This window comes from Triticum dicoccoides, chromosome 2A, assembly GCF_002162155.2.
Source record: "Triticum dicoccoides isolate Atlit2015 ecotype Zavitan chromosome 2A, WEW_v2.0, whole genome shotgun sequence".
Taxonomy (NCBI): domain Eukaryota; kingdom Viridiplantae; phylum Streptophyta; class Magnoliopsida; order Poales; family Poaceae; genus Triticum; species Triticum dicoccoides.
The window spans coordinates 627,920,269-627,927,003 of NC_041382.1; positions in this window are offsets into that span (position 1 = coordinate 627,920,269).

Sequence of the window (6,735 nt, forward strand, 5' to 3'; positions counted from 1 at the left end):
ACTTTGCATCAAAGTAGGTTGTCTAGATGTGCAACTAGGTGGGCAACCTATATGATGCAATAACAACAAGCATACAAGCAAGCAAGGGTAGAAACAATAAAGAGCTTGCACAAGTAAAGGTAAGAGATAACCAAGACTGGATCCGGTGGAGACGAGGATGTGTTACCGAAGTTCCTTCCTTTTGAGGGGAAGTACATCTCCGTTGGAGCGGTGTGGAGGCACAATGCTCCCCAAGAAGCCACTAGGGCCACCGTATTCTCCTCACGCCCTCACACAATGCGAGATGCCGTGATTCCACTATTGGTGGCCTTGAAGGCGGTGACCGAACCTTTACAAACAAGGTTGGGGCAATCTCCACAACTTAATCGGAGGCTCCCAACAAGACCACGAAGCTTCACCACAATGGAATATGGCTCCGAGGTGACCTCAACCGTCTAGGGTGCTCAAACACCCAAGAGTAACAAGATCCGCTAGGGATAAGTGGGGGAATCGAAAATCCCTTGGTGGAAGTGTAGATCGGGGCCTTCTCAACCACTCCCGAGCAAATCAACAAATTTGATTGGCTAGAGAGATAGATCGGGCGGAAATGAAGCTTGGAGTATTTAATGGAGCTTGAGCAATAAATGGAGCTTGGAGGAGGAAGAGGTGGGTGAGAAGGAGGAAGGGGACTCCCTTTTATAGTGGGGGCAACAATCCCGTTGCCCCCCACCAACCACCCCCGCACAGGGCGGTACTACCGCTGAGAGGGGGCGGTACTACCGCCAGGCGACGGTACTGCCGCGCTGAGGAGACTTAGTAGGGAACAGACCCAAATGCGGTACTACCGCGGTGGTAGGGCCGTACTACCGCTCCTGGAACGGTACTACCGCCACTACAACCGTGACTAGTGCCGCAAAACCCGACACGAGAAAAAGACCTCTCAAATTGAGGCGGTAGGAGCCAGACTACCCAGCGGTACTACGGCAGATGGGTCAAGGGCGGTAGTACCGCTGTGGAGCGGTACTGCCGCTTGTGACCCTTCGGCCATAGGACCGCAGGCAGTGCGGTACTACCGCTGGGGCACGAGAGAGAGGGAGAAGGGATCTCTCAAGGAAGCTGAGGACCAGGCGGAGGTGCCAGGCCCCCAGTGGTACTACTGTTGTGGAGCCACGGCGGTACTACCGCTGCGAAGCGGTACTGCCGCTTGTGGCTTCTCAGCGGTACTACCGCTAGATGTGCGGTACTGCCGCTTAGACCTAGACAGAACAAGGAAGAGAGGAGAGATCTCTTCAATGGACAGGAAAAGCTCGGAGGGTGAGAAGCTGATGTGTACGTGATGATTCCACCCAAGCAAAATCCCAGCGGACCCCCTCTTGATAGTACGGTGTCCTCTACGCAACTAGTCCACCGAGAAAGAAACGAAAGAGCTACACCGTCTTGAAATACACTCCGAGGGGAAGAAAGCGTCTCGTGCCAGGGGAGAACCTGTGAATAATTCAACGCACAAGATTATTCCGCAAACATGTTGTCATCAATCACCAAAACTACCTTGAGAGAGATATGCCGCAACAACATCCAAGCTCCATCAATTGTGTCATGCCATTTATGGCCACCGCGTCACACGAAAGGGGAGCTCCTGGCATAATAGATCGTCTCACAAGAAGGCATCGCGCCGTCACGGTCGACAGAGCAGGCTTTGCCCGCCGGCGTCCTCCAGCGGCGGGAGTGGAGGAGGGGAGGAGAGGAAACACGATGGCTAGGGTTTCAAATTTCCGTGGCAGCTCAACCCAAAAAAATCACTTGTTGCGTGCGTGCATTTAAAACCCGGCCAGTGCAGTTTTTTAAGTTGTTTTCACAATTTTATGTACTGGCAAATAATGAATAGACAACCATGAAAACTTCACTGTGGAAACTTTGCCAAATGCACAAGTGCAGTTCAGCCGTCCAGGTGCTCCTTATTTTAACCTTACATAGATCAGCTTTGACTACGGTCAGAAATTTTGTGTCACTCACCACATACCTAAAAGCGTATATTGACATTTGACAGGAACCGTACTAGTGCAAATTTGATACTTCAACAGAGGCACACAGCCTGTCCCAGACAGCCCCTGCTTGGAGCCATTGTCGGCGGGCCAAGAGATCCATAGTTCTATAAGACTTCTGGGCAAAACGAACGGCATCAGGCAGAGCATGTTCCACGACCACTGTTCACATGTGCGCCAGCGAGGACCTCAAGTTTACATAGCTGAACATCCATTTCCAAGTATATTTGGTCATTGCGTCTGGAGAATCGAAGTGCATATGACCTCGCCGTGCTCCATATCGCGCTCTTGCTATCTGTAGGCTTGTTTCGTCACTGCTGATGCAGTACACACGCATTATCAGTACTACTTTGTTTTTGATGTTGACAGTTATTTTGAACAAAGAGAGGAAACTGAACAAAGCGCGATGCTATGAACTGGAGTATTTCATACAGTATCACTTTATGGAGGAAGTTCAGACTTCGTTTTCCGGGTGTTTGACCCTGAGGCCTGAACTAGTCAACATCGTAACCATCCAACCGATGTCTTGATTGATTGTTCGGCAATGTTACTTGCTATAACAGCTCGCCGACGGAGATAGTGAGTTCGTTCTCACAGATTTTTCTTTTCACGTGGTTGCCTCCAGTTCTCTCGACTAGTTTAGGCCTTCGTTTCAGATACGGAGGGAGTTCGATATCAGGGTCACAGAAATATACTTCCTCCGTCCCATAGTGCCAACAGGTGTCTTACATTATGGGACGGAGGGAGTAGTTTTCTTTTACGGCTTTTTTCATAAGCTGTGTTTTTTCGGGCATGGAGTATGTGAGCTCGAGCTCACATGCACCCTTTACGAAAAAATATTTTAAAAATTCAAAAAATCTAGTATTTTTTGAAAACAAACATTGATGTGTGTTTCACATGCGTGCCAATTTTCATGATGGAATGACATTTGTGAAGGTTTCTATAAAGAAACAAAATCATGCTTCAAAAAAACTGTTTTTGAAAGCATTTTGAAGCATCGATTTTGTTTTTTTTCTATGACCTGCATGAATGTCATTTTGTCACGAAATTCTGCACACATGTGAAAAACACATCAATGTTTGTTGGCAAAAAAACATATTCTTTTTAAACTTTTTTAAAAAAATGAATTTTACTGTAGCAAAGGATGCGTGTGAGCTCGAGCTCACAAGAACACTTTCGCTCTTCTAACCAGCTTCTCTTAAGGCTCCTCATTTGTTTGGGCTTCTAAGGTAATTCATGAAAATAGCTTATGAGGGCATTTTCAATGCTGAGGCGCCTGTTTGGGCACTTGCACCAGAAAATAAAGATTAATCAAGAAGAACCGGTGGAGGAGTCTTCCCTTCCAACTTAGGAGCGCCAGGTTGAGCGCTTAGATGACTTTTTCTTTTTGTACGAAAATGTGAAGCATACAGTTCCTCCAACGCACGCACCGAAGCGCCAATGCTAAATAATGAACAGTGTTTTTTAACCCGCCAAAATCTCTTGAGTTTGTTGAGGCTGTAGGATTATTTTAGCGCTCGTTCTAGCGCCTGACTCACCTCAAAACAGATGCATGCAAAAAAAAGTCCCCAACGTCCGACGACAGGAGCGGCATCGACGCTAAAGGAAATCTTGGGATCGCCCAGGAATTGAGCGGAACGGGCTGGCGCCCGGGCTAAGCGCCCGCATTGTAGATGCCCTGATAGAAGCTTGGAGGGGGCGGTTATGAAAGACGCTGTCAAAAGAACTGTCCCTTATGTGGGGATCCTCTCCGCCTAGTGATTCCTCAAAACAAAAGAAAAACTTCCACGACATAGACATTTTCTGTCCCGAATTTGCGGAGTGTTGCATGTTCATTCGTTTAACTGAAGTACATGAATTAGTCATTTTTTAAGTACAGAAAAAATACCTTTGTAAAAAAAAAGGAAATTACTCTCATTCATGACCCATGAAGAAATGAAGAAGTCTCTAAAAGTATTATAACGAGAGAAATTTGGCCCTTAACATTCATGCCACAACAAATTTCTCTTTTTGTCCTATTCAAATTAGTTTGTGCAATACATGTGATTGTAATTTTGCACACATGTGTTAGTAAAGAATGAAAGAAGTAACAATAATTTAAAAATATTTTAGTAAGAGCAGAAATATATTTAGAAGCTGATACGGCCATGAAACTACAAAAAGTAAAAATACATAAACTATACCAAAAATAGTGAGAAAATTTGGAATGAGAAAATTTCACAAAATTAATAAAATAAAATAAAATTAGAAGTAAGGTTGAAATCGAGGGAACTTGAGTAGTTTGTCAAATAACACATGAACTATCATGATTCCTGTATTCTTTTTTAAAGTTCCTAATTTCCTTGTTCGTACGTATTCAAAAACATTCTCGATTTTCTTCAGAAATATTTTTTCCTTGGTTTATTGTAAATGTTCAAAAAACGGTTTCATTATATAGGCATCTACTTTCCGGAAATTAAAAAAAGGGAAACACTTGGTATTGAAAAATGTTTGTGTCCATCAAACCATTTTGAGTGAGGTGAGAGACCTGATTTGTACTCCCTATATCCATATATATAAGGCCTAATACATATTTTAAGGTTTACAAGGTCAACAATATATGAGATGCATGATACTCCCTCAATTCCCTTATATAAGGCCACAAACTCAGATTACAAGTATTGAGATAAAATTTAATGACTGTTTTGCAAGCCAACTTTTCTTTTCGTTATCCAGATCATTAATACGTCTCACTCGCATGCAAGGAAGAAATGGGAAGGAAGTAGTTAGAGTGTCATTATGATCACATGCATGCAAGTATTATAAACAAATTGCTAGTAGTACGTATAAGAAAACATCATTAATTTTTGCCTCGATTACTGTTTCTGGCCTTGTATAAGGGAATAGAGGGAGTACAAAAATTACGCTAAACACGGCGGTATATTTTTTGTAACACGCACATCATATATTATTTGTCTAACTGGTGATCAAGGTAAATCTTAAAATACGTAGTAGGGCCTATATATATATATATATATATATATATATATATATATATATATATGTATATTTGGATGGAGGATTACCCTAATTTGTATGGGCTCTGAAAGTCAAAGGGTCGAGTTTGTTTGGTTCAGAGTTCAAGGAGCAGAATTGATTCAATCAGTTGGTGTGGGACCAAAAATGAGAAGTTTCTTTTTTATTATTATATTATAGTGTGCATTTAAAATGCGATGAGCATAATTTTTTGGATTCGTTTTCCACAATTTGATGAACTGACAGATCATTAATAAACGACCATGAAACGTAAACTTTGTCATAAAATGCACATGTGCACCTTTGAGGCCAACTCCACCGCGCGACCCCATCCTGTCTGGCGCGTTCGTTTGGGGTAAAACGGACGAATTAGACGGCCCAGCGCGCAGGGGCAAACATATTTTTTGTCCGTTTTCTGTCCGCTTTCGACCCATCCCCAGCCCAAGTTTGCGCCGATTTTGGGGTCAAACGGACAGCGCGCGGACGGGCGGGACGCGCGCGCTTTTCCTCCCCTGGTCCGCATGTCGGTGGCACAAAGCAAAAAAACCCTCCCGCGTGTTGGCGAACGCAGCAGAATTTTAAAATTTTCTACGCATCACCAAGATCAATCTATAGAGTCATCTAACAACGAGGGAGAGGGGAGTGCATCTACATACCCTTGTAGATCGCGAGCGGAAGCGTTCAAGAGAACGGGGTTGATGGAGTCGTACTCGTCGTGATCCAAATCACCGATGACCTAGCGCCGAACGGACGACACCTCCGCGTTCAACACACGTACGGTTGGGAAGACATCTCCTCCAACTTGATCCAGCAAGGGGGAAGGAGAGGTTGATGGAGATCCAGCAGCACGACGGCGTGGTGGTGGAAGCAACGGTGATCTCGGCAGGGCTTCGCCAAGCTCAGGGAGAGGGAGAAGTGTCACGGGAGGGAGAGGGAGGCGCCAGGGGCTAGGTGCGGCTGCCCTCCCTCCCCCCGCTATATATAGGACTCCTAGGGGGCGCCGGCCCTAGGAGATGCAATCTCCAAGGGGGCGGCGGCCAAGGGGGGTGGAGTGCCCCCCAAGCCAAGTGGGGCGCCCCCCACCCCTAGGGTTTCCAACCCTAGGCGCAGGGGGAGGCCCATGGAGGCGCACCAGCCCACTAGGGGCTGGTTCCCCTCCCACTTCAGCCCATGGGGCCCTCCAGGATAGGTGGCCCCACCCGGTGGACCCCCGGGACCCTTCCGGTGGTCCCGGTACAATACCGATTACCCCTGAAACTTTCCCGATGGCCGAAACTTGACTTCCTATATATAAATCTTCACCTCCGAACCATTCCGGAACTCCTCGTGACGTCTGGGATCTCATCCGGGACTCCGAACAACTTTTGGGTTACCGTATACTAATATCTCAACAACCCTAGCGTCACCGAACCTTAAGTGTGTAGACCCTACGTGTTCGGGAGACACGCAGACATGACCGAGACGACTCTCCGGTCAATAACCAACAGCAGGATCTGGATACCCATGTTGGCTCCCACATGCTCCTCGATGATCTCATCGGATGAACCACGATGTCGAGGATTCAATCAATCCCGTATACAATTCCCTTTGTCAATCGGCATGTTACTTGCCCGAGACTCGATCGTCGGTATCCCAATACCTCGTTCAATCTCGTTGCCGGCAAGTCACTTTACTCGTACCGTAATGCATGATCCCGTGA